The 18,263-nt window shown below is 46.8% G+C and overlaps 1 pseudogene; it reads left to right on the top strand.

Moving 5' to 3' along the window:
* The first annotated feature begins 335 nt into the window (after nucleotides 1–335).
* Nucleotides 336–17,909, top strand: LOC113782205 (annotated as a pseudogene).
* Nucleotides 17,910–18,263: the final 354 nt, after the last annotated feature.

Here is an 18,263-nt window from a genome sequence, read left to right as displayed (position 1 = left end):
TTAGCTTGGAATTTAGGCTTCTATCCTGCGCGTCCCATTGTTGATAATATAGCATTCAGGGTTTTGAGCTTGTACTGGACTACTTGTACAAGTGCTAATGGCTGGCCTTTCTCTTCCAACTGATCGTCTTGATATGAAAACGAGAAGAAAATATATTGCCGTGGCGAATTTTGTTCAATGTTGATGCATAGAGATCTCAATAGCTAGCTAGCTAGTACTGTTGCAATTTAATTTGAACTAGCAGCTAATTGAATTTCTTGATCTATATATTGAGAAAAGCTTAGCTAACTTCAACTTCAATCGAGAAACGGGTATATGTATTTGTTGGTCATGCAATGGACATGAATGCTGGTCTGATTGCTGGTTCTCATCACCGGAATGAGCTAGTTGTCATCCGGCTAGATGATGGCTCATCAGATGCTGTAAGTCTTTCAACTAGCTATGTTGCCATACTTATCTGCCTGTATAGAGTGCTATATTCAGACAACTTTGTTTGCTCCAAGGCTCCGGTTCCCTCTGCCATTACCAAATTGGGGCAGAGGTGATATGACCAAAAAATTTACCTTAACAATATTTGAATTGAACAGTCTAGATTGGGTTGAGTTGATATGGATCTCTCTGCAATCGAACTTTGTGATTGCAAAGGCCTTAAATCTGCTCCACGGCATTTACAATGTTAGGACTTAGGAGTACTATTTAATTACATAGGTTGTTTGTGACAAAGGTTGAAGTGGTTACTCTAAATAAGAGGTTCACAATTCAAGTATAAGGCTAGTGATAATAGTAGAGAAAAGAAATATGTTGTAGCATTAAAATAGGTGCTGTGACAATATTTGCTTTCATACATAATCATTTTTTGCCTTCTGCCAAAAAGGCAAATACTATTCCTAGCTAGTAAATCTATGGTGTGTCAAGTCAACAGAGTGAACTTACTCATTGGCCCTTCCTGTACTTTTAGCCTAGGCTGTTCCAGCAGCTGCAGCTGAGCAGGAAAATTTGTCAGATTTGTGGTGATGAGGTTGGCTTTATGCTTGACGGGGAGCCGTTTGTGGCATGCAATGAGTGTGCCTTCCCTATTTGTAGGGCGTGCTAGACTACGAGCACCAAGAGGGCACTCAGCTCTGCCCTCAGAGCAAAACTCGCTTCAAGCGTCTCAAGGGTATGTAAAGATCACTTCATATGTATATGCTTGCAAGAAGTAATTTGTTGGAATTTTATTTCAAAAGGAAGGATTAACATTTCTTACACTTTGGTGTAGGATTTTACACTGAGCAGGACTGCATGCATGCTTCATGTGTAAAATCCAATAAAATTTGAATGAAGATTGTGTGTCATATATTCGCACATGTTTTACATTGAACGGTTTATGGAAGATAATCCAAAGAAAAATGTACCATTAATCTTGATATTGCCTCATAGTTGAGTTCTCCAATCTTTAAAAGGATATTGACTTTTGGCAAAAACCATGCAGTGTTTTGAAAGATAGTAAATTTACATCAACTACTATCCCCTTGAGATGTACTATATTATTTTATTTTTGACATTGAGCTAGATGTTGAGAATGAGTCTTATAGTTCCAATGAACAGCTTTATTACTACTGTATTTATGCATATTAGATTATGAGTCTTAATCGCCTTCAGAATTTGCCAAGTTCTCAACTTTTGAGCCAGTAAAACAAAAAAAAAATCATGTGCAAGTGAAATCTTGGTTCCTTTCTTGCTCTATTTCGTCCCTTAAATTGCATCAGGTGGCAAGCTTCCTACTTAGCAAACCAATACATTTGACCACATGAATTAGTGAAGCAATAGGCTTGGGCAGCACTTTAATAATACTACCGCCATAATAAGTTTAATCACAATTGAAACAATTAGCATCTTGTAAGTGTCTGTCAATGAAGCTAAGTTGGTACAAATTAGAATAAAGCTTTGCTTTCTACCTAAATCCAATTTTATGCCCACTATTTCTTTGCCGTTATGTGTTTACCTATTATTTGCTGCAACAACGATGTGCAGGGTGTGCTAGAGTGGAGGGTGATAAAGAAGAAGATGATATCGATGACCTGGATAACGAGTTCAATTTTGCAGTCCAGGAGAGTAATGCTGCTAAGTTGAGTTCTGCTCCAGTAGGCATCGGCATGGAGAGTTATAGCACATCTTTTGGTGCAGACATAGCATCTCCTCCTAATCTTCATACAGAGCTGGCTCAAGTTCCTCTTCTCGCTGATGGCGAAATGGTATAATTTATGTTGTCCCTTCTCCTACTTCCTAATTCTATGATTACTCTCCACTGAAGCCATACTCAAGAACTGATGCATGTACTTTTTGTTCAACATTGGTCTTTTGTACATAAATCGTATGCAGATTGATACTAATATACCTCCTCAACAACATGCATTGGTCCCGTCCATAATGCCATTTGCAAATGGAGGTGATAGGGGCAACAAGTCACATGCACTTCCTCTTCCAGATCCTGGCCTTCTAGGTAATTTGTTTTTTAATTTATGTTTATTTCTGCTATAAATCTTGGTTTATTGTTCGTTTCGAGAATACATATGGTAATAAGTACACCTACTTGAGTTTTCCAATTCTGACACATAAAATTCCATATGTTTATTTATTCAAACTTTACACATACATTTACAGGATCAATCAGCTGTAAAATTTGCAGTGAAAACAATATCCTTGGATCCTTCCAAGGATTTAGCTGCTTATGGCTATGGAAGTGTAGCTTGGAAGGAGAGGATGGAAAATTGGAAACAGAAACAAGAAGGCAAGCTACTGATCAGGGAGAGTGTCAATAATGGAAAAGATTGGGATAATAATGGGATGGATCTCGACCTGCCCTTGTAAGGTTTACCAAAATGTCAACATTGCCACCTAATGATATAGAAACCAACTTCAGCTTATTAGCTATTTTTCAGAAATTCCAAGGAATTACAAGAACAATTAGTTACAAGTTTTGGGACATTTGTGATGTCAAGCTTCTGTGATTCATTTCTCCATCAGCTGCCAAGCCTATACCCTTAGTTTTATTTATGTCATATTAAAATTTCAAAACTTACAAGCTGATGAAATCACCATGCCTTTCGGTTTGCAAACTGGCATCTTTTTGAGGACTGAACTTGCCTTCTCTCTTTCATAGTTCTTACTGATATGATATACTATTTCGAGCCTGCATAGTTTCATTGGTCTGCTAACTTTGAATTTTTTTTCTTTTCAACAAGGATGGATGAAGGTCGACAACCACTGTCTAGAAAAGTCCACATTCCGTCAAATCAAATCAACCTATATCTGATGGTTATCGTGATTCGCTGGTTGTTGTTGGGTTTTTCTTCCAATATCGGCTAATGAATCCTGTACAAGATGCTTATGCATTGTGGCTAGTATCTGTGATTTGTGAAATTTGGTTCGCTATTTCATGGATTCTTGATCAATTCCTAAAGTGGCTTCCAGTTGAAAGGGAAACTTACCTAGACAGATTGTCGCTTAGGTTGATGTCATCAAACTTCATTCCCAGATTTATGTTTAATAGCTAATGCCAACCTAGATTTGATTTCTCGAAACTCATTTCTTGCCTGTTTTTAGGTATGAAAAAGAAGGCCAGCCTTCTCAGCTATCTCCAGTAGACATATTTGTCACTACAGTTGATCTATTGAAAGAACCACCCTTGGTGACTGCAAACACAATTCTGTCCATTCTTGCAGTGGATTATCCTGTTGATAGAGTCTCATGTTGTGTGTCAGACGATGGTGCCTCCATGTTAACATTTGAGGCAATGTCAGAAACATCAGAATTTGCAAGGGAATGGTACCTTTCTGCAAGAAGTACGGTATTGAGCCCCGGGCACCTGAGTGGTATTTCGCTCAGAAGATTGACTATCTCAAAGATAAGATTCAGCCTTCCTTTGTAAGGGAACGAAGAGTAATGAAGGTATAAGTTTTTTGTAAGCATATGTCAATTAAAATGCTTTTCTCCTATAAGGTCATTCAGATGTTATTTTGCATACCGTTTATTGCGATTGCAGAGGGAATATGAGAAGTTTAAAGTTAGGCTGAATGCTTTGGTTGCAAAGGCACAAAAGGTTCCAGAGAAAGGTTGGACAATGCCGGATGGGACTCCATTGCCCGGAAACAATGTTAGAGATCATCCTGGGATGATTCAGGTATGTGGATTTCGATGTCATCATTGCTTGTACTGCTATATCTGTTCACAGCTTTAATAGTTTCTTGATGGCCTTATTTAGGTCTTCGTTGGCCAAAGTAGTGGAGATGACATGGACACAAACAAGTTGCCACAATTAGTGTATGTATCAAGGGAAAAGAAACCTGGATTTAACCATCACAAAAAGGCTGGTGCAATGAATGCTTTGGTACGACAACCTTAAGACAATTTCCAGCCTACATCTCACATAATAGTGACAAAGAACATGATATTTTCTTCTCGCTTGCACTTACATGTCAGGTTAGAGTCTCTGCAATTCTATCCAATGCAATTTATTTGTTAAATTTGGATTGTGACCACTACATCAACAATAGCAAAGTTTTGAGGGAGGCAATGTGTTTCATGATGGATCCTGCAGAGGCCCCGTCCCGGGCTCAGACACGTGGCAGCCCGGGAAGTCTAGAGTTGGGTTTGGACCCCAGGCCCATGGGAATCATCCTGGGGAACACCGCCGCTAAGGCTCCAGAGAACAATCCCGCGAGAGCGGGGAGAATCCCCCTCAGCGCGGGATTGACACTATTCCGGGCAGATCCCGAAACGTACGGAGGCCGGACTCTCGAGTAGGTATAAATGGTAATGCACACCAACTGTACAAGGTACGCTCACTATTGGCAAATTACTCTCGACTGTTTTACTTCCCATGAATTCCACTCACCGGAAGACTAACTTGACCGTCGGAGTGTCCTCGGGGACAACCTCGGAGCTCCCCTGCTAGTCACCCTAGGGACCTTTTCTTGTTTGTTTTGCAGGGTTTGGACACGCTCTACTCATCAGCACGCCGAACTCAGTAGGTCAGCTTGGTCCGGGGAATCCCATCGCTTCTTCAGTTGGCGCCGTCTGTGGAAACGAAAGGTAAGTGTAGTTGTGTTGATGGCGAGAACGCGTTCCAAGCGAACCATAGAGAACACCGGTCCCGGAGCCGGTGAGGGGTCCTGGCGAAGGGTGACCGAGGCGGCTCGGGACGCTGGAGGCTCAGCCCTTTCGAGGGAATGGAGACAGCAGATCCTCCAATTCGTGACGGAGAACCTCCCCATGTTGGAAGACATGATCCGACAGGCGAAGGAGGAGGGTGAAGCTGGGGGCGCACAAACCTCCAAGACGAAGGAGAAGGAATCACCCCTCATTCCCTCGGAGGATGAGTTACGGGATCAGCCCCCCAGAAGGAAACGGCTACGGACTCCCCCTCGGCCACGAGCCTCGGTGGTCGGAGATAGTGAGAGGTATCCCTGCGACCGGTCCGCTGGGAGCCGACCGAGAAATCCTTCCCAGTGGAAGCCCGCGCGGAACGAGCCTGAACGCTCTCCCGACCGATCTGTCGAGAGCTGACCGCGCAACCCTCCCCAGTGGAAGCCTATCCGAGATGAACTCGAGCAGATCTTGCGGCCGCAATTGTACGAGGACAACTACACAGTTTCGCCATTTACCTGAGAGATAGAGGACTACCTGCTACCCCAGAAATTCAAGATCCCGAACATTGAGCTGTACGACGCTTCGACCGATCCGGAAGACCACCTCTCGGTCTTCCTGACGCACATGCGTCTGCAAACAGCTGCGGATGAAATCCGTTGCAAGACCTTCCCTATGTTTCTGAAGGGGAGGGCCCGACTCTGGTTCCAGGGTCTGGTACCGGGGTTCATTCGAAATTTCCTCGAACTAGCCAGGCAGTTCGTCGCTCAGTTCGTCTCTTCAAAGATTTATTCGAAGAATGCGACTCACCTAATGGCAATCAGGCAGAAGCCGGACGAGTCACTGAGAAGTTTCATGGCCCGCTTCAACACGGAGAGCCTGCAGATCAGGGACAAGGATGAAAAAGTGGTAATGGCCGCCTTCATGAACGGGCTTAGGGCAGAGAAGCTTTTCTGCAAGCTGGCCGAGAAGCCTCCTAGAGACCTGGAGGAGTTCTTGACTAGGGCGCACACAGCCGCTAACGCAGAGGAGACGGTACGCCTGAAAAGGGAGTCGGATCGGGAGTTCGGAGATCGGAGAGGACGGGGAAGCCACCCCTAAAGCAAGGATGGCCCGGCCAAGAAGAACGTTTTTGACCGACTCTCAAAGGAGAAAACCCCCGCTTCCAAAAAAAGGGTACACCCCCCTTACTCGGCCCAGAGCCCAGATCCTGACCGTCATGGAGGCGGAGGGCCTAGGGGAACGGCCGCCTAAGATGAGGACACCCCAGAACAAGAGAAATCAGGATCGGTATTGTGCCCTCCACCGTGACATCGGGCATGACACGGAGGGGTGTTGGGCTCTGCGGAAGGAGATCGAGAATCTGATCTAGCATGGCTTCTTGGGACGATTTGTATGGCAAGACCGACCAGGCCAGGAGCCAGGACGGACCTACCGCGGAGACAGGGGCGAGGGCCAGCGTCGCGACCGCCCTGAGCGGCGTGACATTTCTCGAGGCCGCTCCCCCGACCAGGACACCCAGAACCTGGCAGGGGTGATTAACACCATAGCCGGGGGCTCCACGGGGGGGACAGCAATGCGGTTCGGAAGAACAGGCGGCCTCCCCCCGAGGGGGATGATTCCCTGAAGCGTCTGCGCGTGGAAGAAGAGATTACCTTCGGATCGCGGGATGCGATTCCCCTGGCGTCAGGGAACCATGAGGCCATTGTGGTAGATGTCGTAACCAAAAACTATCGGGTGAAAAAAGTGTACGTCGACCAAGGAAGTGCGGTGGACATCCTGTTCTATCGGGTGTTCAAGGATCTCGACTTGGAAGATGGACAGTTGAACCCGATTCGAACACCTCTGGTGGGCTTCACCGGGCAACCCATCAACCCGGAGGGGATGATCACCCAGATGGTTACGGTAGGGCAGGTGCCCAAGTGCCGGACCATCCCCGTCAATTTCGTGGTGGTCAAACAACAATCCCCGTACAATATATTCCTGGGTCGGCCCGCCTTGAACGTCCTCCGAGCTATTCCTTCGTCGCTTCACCTCAACGTCAAATTTCCCACACCGGGAGGAATAGCCGAGATACACGGAGATCCAGAAGTGGCCCGAACTTGCTATTTGACCATGCTCTGGGGGCAAGAGCAGGTGGTCGCTCAGACAACCAGTTTGGAGCCCTATATCCCGGGGGAGGAGGCCAAACAGTTGGGCACCCAGGACGGGATCGAAGAGTTCCCCTTAAGAGAGGACAGGCCCGACCGAGTCCTCCGCATCGGTGCGTCGCTACCTTCCGTGGAGAAAAAGGGTTTGAAGGCCCTGCTAAGGGAGTACTCCCGGGTCTTCGCATGGACGGTTGAGGACATGCTCGGGATTCCGACTGACCTGGCCGTCCACCACCTCAACGTAGATCCCCACTTCAAGCCGGGGAAGCAGAAGAAGAGAAGTTTCGCCCCAAAGAGGAATAAGGTGATCAAGAAGGAGGTCGGCAAGTTGCTGGAATCCAAGATCATTCTGGAGGTATATTACCCGACCTGGCTAGCCAACCCGGTCCTGGTGAAAAAGGAGAACAAGTATTGGAGGATGTGCGTGGATTTCACAGACCTCAATAAAGCTTGTCCAAAGGACTGCTTCCCTTTGCCGAGGATTGACAGGTTAGTAGACTCTACTATGGGTTTTGACGTTTTGTGTTTCTTGGATGCCTTCAAGGGATACCACCAGATAGAGATGGCTGAAAAAGATCGGGGAAAGACTTCCTTCATCACTAAGGAGGGGACTTACTACTACCGAACAATGCTGTTTGGGCTAAAAAACGCTGGAGTTACCTACCAGGGCCTGGTCAACAAATTGTTCCAGAATCAGATCGACAGAAATACGGAGGTCTACGTGGACGATATGTTCGTCAAGAGCCGAACTGACCGGCAGCTCGTTCCCGACCTGAGGCAAATCTTGAACATCTTGTGGGAGAGCCGGATGCTGCTGAACCCGAAGAAATGCACTTTCGGGATTAGGTCGGGAAAGTTCCTAGGTTTCTTAGTCTCCCGAGAGGGGATCCGGGCCTACCCGGATAAGCTCTAGGCCATCATGGGTATGGCCCCTCCGAGGAATATAAAGGAGGTCCAGCGGCTCACGGGAAGGATGGCCGCCCTGAGCAGATTCCTCTCGCGTTCCACGGTGAGGGGGCTACCCTTCTTTCGAATTCTAAAAGCGCCTAAGGACTTTCAATGGATTGAGGAATGCCAGAAAGCCTTTACCGACCTAAAAGCATATCTGGCTGAGTTGCCCATTTTGACCGCCCCGGAGCAGGGAGAAACCCTGTTCCTACACTTGTCCGTTTGCAACGAGGCCGTTAGCGCGGTTTTGGTGCGGGAAGAAAAGGGGGCTCAGAGGCCAATATATTATGTCAGCCGTACTTTACAAGGGCCGGAAACGCGGTACACACCGGCAGAAAAATTGGTCCTTGCCCTGGTGCACGCCGCCCGGAAACTCCGACCTAACTTCCAGACCCACAGCATTGTTGTCATGACTAATCAGCCCTTACAACAGATACTCACAAAACCTGAGGTCTCGGGCAGGATGACCAAATAGGCCGTCGAACTGGTCGAGCATGACATCGGCTATCTGACTCGTACTGCTATCAAAGCTTAGGCCCTGGCGGACTTCCTTGCTGAAGGGGCCAGTTTGTCCGTGGCTGAGTCAAGCTCTTTGCCCGAGAAGGTACGGCCGGAAGAGCCGTGGGTACTGTTTGTGGACGGGACCTCGAGCAAGGAAGGGAACGGAGCCGGCCTGCTGCTCACCTCGCCCACCGGGGAAGAGCTGACCTACGCGCTTAGATTTGACTTCCCGGCATCCAACAATGAGGTGGAGTACGAGGCCCTATTGACTGGATTGCGGATAGCCCACCAGATGGGTATAACTGCGATCAAAGTCCGGAGTGATTCCCAACTCGTAGTCCACCAAGTTCGCGGGGAGTACGAGGCCAAGGAGGACATCATGAAAAAATACTTGGCTAAGGTACGAGAGGCAATAACCCTGTTTGATGTCTTTGAAATCGAGCAGGTGCCGATATCACAGAACAAGCGCGCGGACGCTCTGTCAAAACTAGCGTCCTCCTCGTTCGCTCACCTGAACAAGGAGGTCTTGGTGGAGGTAGTCAAGCAAAAAAGTATCGACCAGATCCAAGTCTTGGCTATAGACAGCCCGGCCTCCTGGATGACTCCCTTCGTGGACTTCCTCAGCTCGGGTGTCCCCCCCGAGGACAAAATCGAAACCCGCCGACTCCAGTTCAGAGTTACCAAGTACGTCTATTCTGAGGGACCCTCTACAGGAGGTCGTATTTGTCTCCCTGGCTAAAGTGCGTAACTCCCGAGGAAGGCGACTATGTCCTCCGAGAAGTTCATGAAGGCTTATGCGCGGCGCATATGGGATCTCGGGTGTTGGCCAAAAAGTGCCTGCTCCTAGGCTACTATTGGCCCTCAGTGTTTCGGGATACCGCGGCGCTAGTTCAGCAATGCCGAGCTTGTCAGGTGCACGCCCCGCTGCGTCACCAGCCAACTCAGGAGATGGTCCCCATCCACAGTCCTTGGCCTTTTGCCCAGTGAGGAATAGATCTCCTGGGGCCTTTTCCCCGAATTGTCGGGAGATACGAACACCTCGTGGTGACCATCGACTACTTCACAAAGTGGATAGAAGCGGAACCTCTGGCCACTATCTCTGGAAAAGCAGTTCAGAAATTCTTCTGGAAAAATATAGTTTGCCGCTTCGGGATTCCATATGTTTCGATATCTGACAATGGGCGACAGTTCGCTGAAAATCCCTTCAGGAGCTGGTGCGCAGAGCTCGGGATCAGCCAACACTTCACTTCGGTCGGTCATCCCCAGGCCAACGGCCAATTGGAGAACATTAATCGAACCGTTCTGCAAGGACTAAAGACTAGGTTGGAACTGGCTCAATCTAACCGACTAGAAGAACTTCCTAGTGTCCTCTGGGCTTACCGAACTACGCCGAGGACAGCCACACATGAGACCCCTTTCTCCCTGACTTATGGGGCAGAAGCGGTGGTACCAGCAGAGATCGGCCTCCCATCGCCTCGGACACAGAACTTCGTTGCGACAACCAATGAAGAAGAACTGAGGTGTAACTTGGACATGCTGGAAGCCAAACGCGAGGGAGCGGCGATACGGATGGCTAAGTACAAAAGTCAACTTGCCCGCTATCATAACGCGAAAGTGAAGAATACGCAGTACCAGTCGGGAGACCTCGTCCTAAGAAAGAACTCAGTCAGTCGAGCTCATAGTTCCAACAAGCTTGATCCGAACTGGGAGGGGCCGTACAAAGTCCTGGAGACGAGCCGAACTGGGTACTGTAAACTTGCGAAATTAGATGGAATAGAGGTACCCCGCACTTGGCACTTTTCAAACTTGCGATTGTTCATAGGTTAGATTGGTCCAAGATATCTTACTGTCTGTTCTTCGGAATCCACTTTTGGGTCAAACTAAATAAATGTTCGATTTCGAACCTTCATTACAAAGTTTATCAATACCGTTTACCTTGAACTGTCACGCTATTTGGTTGTTAATTCTACACTAGCACACTCAGACAATGCTAAGTGTCCTAGTGGAGAGCGGGGGTAATGAATGGATGAAATGCCTTTAAAGTTTGAGAGTTTGACGTCCGACCCAGGAGGTCGGCATAGCTTAAAGCTTTAAAGTCTGATGTTCGGCCCAGGAGGTCGGCACGCCGCTTTGGTGGATCAGTCTAATGTTCGACCTAGGAGGTCGGCACGCCGCTTCGATTGTTAGAGTTTGGCGCAAGCGAAAATTGGAAGCCAGAATTAGATAGTTTCATTCAATACCATTTCATATATACATTCAAAACCTACCTGTTGCAAAGCCTACCGAACTATCAAAAAAAAAAAAAAAAGCACAGTTTAGCCCCTAACCCCTAAGCCACTGGCTCCTTCACGAAAACCCTGCCGGGAGCCTCGCCCTCTTCCAAGGGAATCTCCGCGAGCTCGGCTCCCACGTCGCTCCTGCCAACCAGATCTTTTAGGGCATGCCTCTAGCAATACCTGTCGAAAAGCCAGTCTAGCTTCTCCTCGGCGGCAGGATTGTAGTTCTTGAATGTGGCCAAGTCGAAGCCAGACAGGCCGAGTTCCTTCACCTGGTCCAGAACTCGTGTGAAGCCGACCTGAAGGATGGGCTGGTTGAGGAGGGCGACATCTTCGGCAAACTGTTCGGAGAAGATGAACTCCCGAACAGCCTTCCCGCGCTCCCGGCTGACGGTGCCGGATAGCTCGATAGCGTGGTCCGCCCTCAGCTTCTCTACGCCCGCCTCTCCTGGTCCAGCTCTGACCTGGTGGAGGCGAACTGGACTTGAGCCACTTCCAACTCCTTCTCGAATTTGCCCAACTTGGCCTTTAGGGAGTCTGTCCCCTTAAGGGGGCGGGCCAGCCTTTACTCAGTCTCCCGATTCTTTTTCTGTAATTTCTCCAAGTCGGGAGACAGCTCGGAAAAGCGGGTCGCCAGGGCAACCCCAGCAGCATTGGCCTAAGGAACGGAAAGGAAAATTAACGTACTACGGGATCGAACCGAAAAGCAAAGACACAAGTGGCCTAAGGTGTAGGAAACTTACTTGAGCCTGGGCGGTGTAGTATATGTCATGAAGTTCGGATGGACTGGCCAGCTCCATCCACCTCTTATCACGCGGGAGGACCGAACCCGCTACCAACTCGCGAGCCACCTCAGAAAACTGGGCTCGATCGTTGATGGAGAGTCCCCACGACGGGCAGAAGCGCCGGGGGTCGTACGTGGAGGGGGCCGGACCTGGTTTTACGGGGGCTATATGGCGAAAGTGCCACAGAATGGGGGGTGGCGTCTCCCGTGCGTGCTCCTCCGCAGAGCCAACCCCCAAGTGAACCGGACCTGCGTGGGGGGCACCCCCCGACGTTAGCAGAAGAGGGGTTGTGCTGAAATTGGCGCGAGACTCTTCTCAGATTGAGGGGGCTCATCCCCTCGGCCCCTCTTTTGCCCGATCGCTTTCTTCTTATTGGTGACCTGTTGGGTGGGGGACGAAGAGTGGGAGGCTTCCTTCTGGGGAGCCGAGCTGCCTCCAGGAGTCAGAGATGCCTCAGAGGCCTTCTTGGCAGTCTCTGTCTACGGAGTGGGGGCGGCCACGTCGGAGGGCATGCCCCAACAGCTTGGAAAGCCTCCTCACTGCAGCAAACACCACCAGGTTAGTAAAAAAAAAAAAAGGACAATGAACAACAGGAGCACAGAGGCGGCATTACAGGTGTCGTAGTTGGTGGGGAAGGGCACCACTCCTCCAGGAGACCCGGACAACGTCCCCATCAGCCCGGCCGCAGATATCTGCTCGGTGGAGAACCTGGCCGCGTGGAGTTTCACCGCAGAGCTCACCAGCTGGTTGAGGGTCTCGGTGTCTAAGTCCCCCGGATAGGGGTCGGAATCTATCTCCCCGACCTTCCACACATTAGGAGGGAAGTGTGTAGATTTAACAAAGAAGAAGTCCCCCTTCCAGTTCTTTATGGAAGAGGGGACCCCGAAGAGAAGATCCTGGGTGCCCTTCCCACCCCGAACTTTGTTAGTAATTCGGCGGGAGAAGTAGTACCACCCAGGAAGGGAGAGTTTAAGGGTGTAAGAGGATCGAAAGAGAGAAAAAAAAAAGGGATGGAACAGATTTGGCAGTAGATTAGGAATCCAATGATGATCCTGATAGAGTTGGGATGGATCTGGGTGATTCTGAGCCCCCAATAGCTCAGGATCTCGGATAGGGTTGTAGGAATGGGGAGTCGGAGCCCTGCGACCAGCTGCTCCCTGTAGATGGCTACGAAACCGGAGGGAGGTCGGCTGGCTCGGTCGTGGGGTCCGGTAGCCCTCGGCTCGAAGGCCAGAGGAATGGAAAAAGATCTGACCAGCTGGGCGACCTCCTTGGACGAGAGGGTGACCTCTTGCTGGTCAGGTTGACCGTAGTCGAGTTCAGGATCATCCCCCTGCTCAGGAGCAGGGGTCCCCTCGGAGGAATCCCTATCCTCACCTGCCCCTCCTTGGGCTCCGTCAGGGGAGTCATGTGGGGATTTGGGGGAAAGAACGGAAGTGGCCTGCTGCTCGATGAGAGCATCGAGCTCGGCCACCTCCTCTAGGATACGGGCAGGAGGAGAATGGGCAGATGGAGAGCTCATAAAGATTATGGGCTCGAGCAGGTTGGGGATGTGGAAGTTGGGGTTAGAAGCGGAAGAAGAGGAAAGAGGAGGAGGGGAAGATGAAGGTGAAGATGAAGACGAAGAGGAGATAAGGATCCTAAGGGCTCTACGATGGGCAGGGACCCGAGATGCGGTGGAAGTGACGCCGGACTGATCTGACATAAAAAGCAAAGGGTGACAAGGGGAAAAAGAGAGCGAAGGAGAAAGGAAAAGAACTTACTGGTGAATGGAATGGGAAAAGATGAAGGAACCGCTGGAATCTGGACACTGTGGGCTGGAAGTCTTGCCACTGGAACTTTCGGAAGTAAGAAAATACGCGAAGTAAGGAAAATGGCAAATAGAGTTGGAAGAAATCTGGTAACCCCTATTTATAGGGAGTAAAATTGGGAGAAACAGCTGCTTGAAGTTGAACCGCCCCCATGCGAATGCATTTAAAAGCAGTACGGAAATCAAAGAGACGCGACAGTTGAAAGGATGCGAGCGCGACTTTTCAGGAGGCAGCACTGTGCCGGAGGTGATCATGGCAGAGCAGGGCGACGCCGGTCTCCTACGTGGCAGGGAGCGTAGATTAGGTCTGTCTGGAAATCCTACCTAATCTAGGGGGCTAGTGCAGAGGCCCCGTCCCGGGCCCAGACACGTTGCAACCCGGGAAGTCCAGAGTTGGGCTTGGACCCCAAGCCCATGGAAACCATCCTGGGGCACACCGCCGCTAGGGCTCCGAAGGGCTCCAGAGAATAATCCCGCAGAGGGCGGAGAGAATCCCCCTCAGCGCGGGATTGACACTATTCCGGGCAAATCCCGAAACGTACGGAGGCCGGACTCTCGAGTAGGTATAAATGGTAACGCACATCAACTGTACAAGGTACGCTCACTATTGGCAAATTACTCCCGACTGTTTTACTTCCCGTGAATTCCACTCACCGGAAGACTAACTTGACCGTCGGAGTGTCCCCGAGGACAACCTCGGGGCTCCCCTGCTCTACTCATCAGCACGCTGAGCTCAGTAGGTCAGCTCGGTCCGGGGAAGCCCAGCGCTTCTTCAGATCCCCTATTAGGAAAGAGGGTGTGTTACATTCAGTTTCCTCAAAGGTTTGATGGAATTGACACGAATGATCGCTATGCAAACAGGAATACTATCTTTTTCGATGTAAGAGTCAGTATTAAAATTCAATTCTGATTATTGGTAGTGCATTGACGAATCTGATCCAAATACAATTCGTTTCTTCTCATTAGATTAACATGAAAGGTCTGGATGGCATTCAAGGACCAATTTATGTTGGGACTGGATGTGTTTTTAGGCGGCTGGCGCTCTATGGTTACGATGCTCCAAAGAAAATTAAATCGCCTGCTAGAACCTGTAATTGTTCAACTGAATGGTGCTGGAGCGGACTCTGTGTTGGACGTAAGAAGATGAAGAAGAAAGGAAGGCAAAATCCGAGACAAAGCGATTAAAAAGATGGCATCGAACCAAGTGCGCATGCAGTGGAAGGTCTGAAAGAGGGCGTCGAAGGTACAGGTTGTATCCATGTATGGACTGTGAAAGAATTTTTAGTATGGCCATCTTTTGCCTCGTGTTAGCCGACTTGACTTCTCTACAGTGGATTCTCTTTCCATTTCTTGTAATGCTCATTTAGATGCATGACACGTGTCTTCATTTATTAGCAAGGATTGGGATTAGTTAAACTCAAAATGATCATATTTCTTCCTAATAAATGGAAACATATATCATGTATTTAAATATGTATTGTGAGAAATGGAGAGAGAATCCACTAAAAAAAAAACCAAATCTGCATTTGTCTTCCTAATTTCTTCTAGAATTTCATGACTTCCAGTCGTGTACTCATTCATCTTGCAGCAACCTCAGTATTCTATTCCTTTTCTTTAGTTTGCATCTCGTTTTGCATATGGTTTCAGAAGATTATGTCTTACTAGATTCAAGTTTCATAAAACTGAAAAGTCCATGCTAGGAAGTCGTCCGGGTATGTCTAGGATTGAAAGTCTCCAGATGTTTTGTGTCTATTCAGACATTGGATAACAAGGGATGGAACTAGAATGAATGTTTAAAAATTAGCTCGGATCGTCCAGTCAAACCGATTGAATCATCGATCGTGTTGTTTTCCAAGCTGGGTTAAAGCACAAACCCCGAAGAATTAAAAAATTGGTCTAGATTGCAAAAGCTAGTTAACCGTCCGGTTGGATCGCCAAGTAAACATGGTTCTTACTAAATAGGTCGGGTTTTGCTTTCAAGTTGAAAAAAAGTGCAAAATTGCCAGACCCACATTTTTGCTCTTTTGCTATTTAATCCTCACACTTTCTTTTTGGATTCAAAGCTACCCTATATTTATGCAATATTAGTTCTGTCATCTTACTTTTGTAAAATTACTGTTTTGTTCTAAATTGAGATTGTTCAGAAATTCTAAAATCCCTTACTCAATTTTATATTCTAAAATTAAACAATCTAGATTTTAGATTAACTTTTATATCACTTTCTAATTTTTGTTCATAAAACCACAAGTTTTGTTTATTTTTATATTATTACAAGTTCATGTTTTATAAAAGTTAGTTTCTTTTTCATTTCTTTTCCTTCTTTATTGCTAATGTCTGGTACAATACAATTTTCTTCTTGTCTTTTGGATGTGTTGTGATTGTAAACATGGATTTATTTGATATATATTTTATTATTGTTACAACTTCTAAATTTTTCTACCAATGGATTTTGCAGTAATTGTTCTCCTATGAATAGTGAATAGTAATCATAAGCCATTGTGCATTCTAATAAGTTGATAGAGTATATGCTTGTTCAAGTACAGAAAGGCTACCATCCTGCTATTATTGTGTTGCTTGTTCATGTAGTTCCTTTATTTGGTCAAAGATTTCAATGTGGTTTCCTCTTTGATCATATTTTGGAATATCAATTCTTTGCCAGAAATAATCTCATAAAATTTAAACGGAAAAAATAACGATTGGTTTTAACTCAGATGAATTTGCTAAACAAGATTCTGCACTCGAGAAGAAACCTCAGTGAAGTTGCATTTTCCTTCCTCGCCAATTTCAATCCTGCCTTACCGTATGAAGTAGCTAGGAACGGGAACATGCATTTACTAAATCTTTTAATCCTTTTGAAACTATTTAATTGGGTTTGATAATTACAATCTATAAGTAGCAAATATCAATCTCAAGTTATGTCTTAAATATTGTGGATTGTGCATTTAGAGCAACTTTATTTGCAGGAATCAAGGATGAAAATCTATCTGTCATATCTGAGAACAAATTGGAGAAGAAATTTGGACAGTCTCCCGAATTCGTCGCATCTACGTTGCTAGAGAATGGTGGCAGAGTCAAGGCTACTACTTCTTCTCTGCTTAAAGAAGCCATCCACGTGATTAGTTGCGGCTATGAAGATAAAACAGAATGGGGAACTGAGGTGCTGCTAGCGATCATATACTCGTGCTTAGTTCTTTTCTAAACGTTATACCTATTCTTGATCATATTTAGTTTGACGAATTTTTCATTCAACTTTGACTACAAATCAGGTTGGCTGAATAGATGGCTCAGTTACTGAGGATATTTTAACGGGGTTTAAAATGCATCGCCACGGATGGCGATCCATTTATTGTATGCCTGCAAGTCCTGCATTTGTAGGATCAGCACCGATTAATCTATCTGATCGCCTCCACTAGGTCCTTCGCTGGGCTCTTGGTTCAATTGAAATTTTTCTAAGCAGGCACTGTCCTCTTTGGTATGGCTATGGCAGTGGATTGAAATGGTTGGAAAGAGTATCATACATAAATGCTACAGTCTATCCATTGACGTCAATTCCCCTTATAGCATATTGTACCTTACCAGCCGTGTGCTTGTTGACTGGAAACTTTATTACCCCAGAGGTATTAAATCCCATGCTATTCAATTGATGTATTATGTACAACATTATACACTCTTTAGTTTTCAGATCTCTAATACTTCTGATTCTTACCATCAATGCAGCTCAGTAAAGCCGCTAGCTTGTGGTTTTTGTCACTTTTTCTCTGTATCTTTGCAACCAGTATCCTAGAAATGAGATGGAGTGGAGTAGGCATTGATGAATGGTGGAGAAATGAACAATTATGGGTGATCAGGGGCATTTCCGCGCATCGATCTGTTTGCTGTATTTCAAGGATTACTGAAGGTGTTAGCTGGAATCGATACCAACTTTACAGTGACATCTAAAGCAGGTGATGTTGAGGGGTTCTCAGAACTTTATGTATTCAAGTGGACTACTCTTCTAATCCCACCAACTACACTCTTGATCATAAACCTGATTGGGGTCATAGTTGGAGTTTCCAGGGCAATAAACAATGGATATTATTCATGGGGACCTTTGCTTGGCAAGGTCTTCTTTGCCTTTTGGGTCATAGTTCACCTCTATCCTTTCTTGAAAGGTCTGTTGGGTCGCCAAAATAGGACCCCAACCACCATTGTAGTATTGTCACTCCTGGTTGCTTCCATATTTTCTCTTTTATGGGTGCGCATTGATCCATTTGTGGCCAATTCCAACGGTCCTGTTTTAGAAGAATGTGGAATTGATTGCGAGAAGTTATGAATTTGCATCATTTCATTCATCAGTAGAAGAGGGACGAAATGTTGCAAAATCATTTTTCTTTGCAGTTAATAAGATTGTTGGCCTAAATAACCCTTACAGGGTTGCAGCCTTACTCCTTTAGTCATCCAAGGCCCGACCAGCCTGAGTTGTAAATGTTCGGTGATATTGCCTTAATCATATTTGCATCTCATGATGAAGAGCAATTAGAGAAAGGATATACAGCCCAAAGAACAATTATCGTCTGCATTTTCTAGACCCCTCTTTGAAGAAATGTTGTCGAGTTTGTCGTCATTTCTTGATTTCTTGATTGATTAGTCAATAACTAAAGTAGATATTGAATCAACTACTGGGGTC

The sequence above is a fragment of the Coffea eugenioides genome, chromosome 9, assembly GCF_003713205.1.
Source record: "Coffea eugenioides isolate CCC68of chromosome 9, Ceug_1.0, whole genome shotgun sequence".
NCBI classification, from domain to species: domain Eukaryota; kingdom Viridiplantae; phylum Streptophyta; class Magnoliopsida; order Gentianales; family Rubiaceae; genus Coffea; species Coffea eugenioides.
This window is presented reverse-complemented; position numbering and strand designations above follow the sequence as displayed.